Below are 2339 nucleotides of genomic sequence, written 5' to 3'. Positions count from 1 at the left end.
GAATGGGGGTACAGAAGGTGTTGAGGTACACGTTGTACCTAAATACCCACTTGGATGTAATGCATAACCCAAGCAGATTCCCATTTCAGCCCCTTGGGCTCTCCCCACCTGCTCCAGGTACAGACTCACCTCCTTCATGGCTGCTACTATCCATTCTTTAACTCGAGTCTCCCCTTCTTGTTATGCCAATGTACATCCCATGCTAGAACGCAACGCAGGCTCCCACCTTCTCCACCACCTCCTTGCCCCTAAACCAAACAAAATACTTCGGAGGATTTTAATATTGCAAAAATAGAGATAGAATTTTAAAACAACAAAAAAGAAACCAAGTGCAGGGAGAACTGTACTACTCATATGTCCCGAAAGTGTTAGAGTGGCGTTTATGCCCATAATGCCTCATCATCTAAACGGATCAAGAGGGATTTCTCTTAGCTGGGTTTTTTTGTGTGTGTTTTTTTTAATTCTTCTTTTGCCTCTTCTTGAGATCCAAGCTTCAACCAAACATCCCTTTTCATTCATGGGCTGATGCTGCTCATTCTCCGACTTCAGCAGACATTTCCCTTGATTCTTCAAAAACTTCTCCTGCAAATAACCCTGTACAGGACGACACAAAAATGAAAAGAATGTGTCCTTAATTGTACGGCGGTAGCAGGGACTTCACGCTGATACTCACGGCATAAACTGTGAAGGAGGTGTTTATCACCATTTCCCCATTTGTAGACGAGGAGGCTGAGGCCCAAAAAAGCTCAAGGATTTGCCCAAGATCACACGGCTATTAAGTGACAACATTAGAACTTTCTAACAGATAACTTTGCTCCTGACATCTCAGAGAAAACGTCCAACTGCCTCTTTCTCAAAACAGTCCTGTTTCGGGTAGGAAGAGTTGCAGCTACCTAAACAATATCAGATGTTTTCCTCTTGGCAAAGTGACTTGGAGGAAGGGAGGGACTTGCAAGGGGCGGAGGCGAGGGGGATCACTGAGGCTGGTGGCATTGCTCACAGGTTAAGGAGCCATGGGGCTAACAAAAAGTCTTCTTTAAAACCGGAAGTGGCTTCTGGGAAGATTAAGCCTCTTTGAGAGACACTCAGACCAGCCTGATCAACCATAGGAGTTGCCCAGTGTAGCAATTCAAGTGTAGAATGTTTAACCACAAGTCAAGAGGTCTTTAAAAGGAAGGTGTCCTTTATACAATGGAATAGCATACAGCAATGAGAGTGAATCAGCACAAAGCACACGAATAAATCTCCCAAACATGAGTAAATGAAAGAACCCAGGCACCTAAGATCGAAAACAGGCAAACCTAATCCACAGTGTTTTAAGACAGGCCATTGTTTACCCTCGGGTGGGGCAGGTGGGGCCCATGGGGGAAGAGAGGGTGGAGGTAGCAAGGATAACAGAAGTCACATGTTCCCTACCTTCTTTGCTTCGGGGAAACCCTGAGTAGGGGCCACAGGCTCCAGAGTGAGACAGAACTGGGTTCAAATCCTGGGTCTGCAACTGAGTGACTTTGCACAAGGACCTTCAACTCCCTGTGCCTCAGGTTTTTCCATCTATAAAATGGGGCTAATGATACCTTCCTCAAAGGGTTGGTGTGAGAAGTCAATGAAACAATGTATATGAAGTGCCCAGCAGCCTGTGTAGGTGCTGTAATAAATGGCAGCTATGATTATCCCCGGCTGCCTGATGGTAGAGCAGGATCAGAGAACAGATAGGAAAGAGTGCAGAGAGAAGGAAAGGTGAGGACCACAGTAGCCCGCGGATCAAAGACGTGCAGAATGCCACACAGAGAGGGCTGTCTCTTGCCTTCCCATAGCCCACACTGTCTCCTGGGTGGTGCTGCTTACAAGTGCAGGCCAGGCCACCACAGCCAAAACACAGCCGTTTTGGTCGCATGCATGCAAGCATTGCTAAGGCACGTGATACTAATCTGATCAACTAATTTGCACTGATGCTTTCATAGTGGTTTCCTGCAGCTTATTGGGTTACTCTCCTGGTTAAGTAGAGTTTTAACCATACAAGGCTTTGACCCAGGCTGGGTGGAATCCAGCCTATCACAGGTCAGCAAGGAGCCAGGGGGGTCAGGGTCAGGTGGAAGGTGACAACATAAACAGGGTCGTGTTAAGGTTGGGACTGCAGGAGCAAGCCAGAGCCCAGGAAGTCCCAGGGTGTAGGGATGTGCAGGCTTTCCTTCCTGACTGCAGGATGAGAACAGGGCCACGTGACCTAGGTTCCCTCCACCAAAGACACAACACAGGTGTTCCTCTGGGATACCTGCTCAGCGAAGAGGTCTGTGGCTCCTGAGTGAGCAGAGCAGAGGGAGATTTTGTGGTTTTGACTT

The sequence above is a fragment of the Hipposideros armiger genome, unplaced genomic scaffold, assembly GCF_001890085.2.
Source record: "Hipposideros armiger isolate ML-2016 unplaced genomic scaffold, ASM189008v1 scaffold_1116, whole genome shotgun sequence".
Lineage (NCBI taxonomy): Eukaryota > Metazoa > Chordata > Mammalia > Chiroptera > Hipposideridae > Hipposideros > Hipposideros armiger.
Note: the sequence above shows the minus strand (reverse complement) of the source record.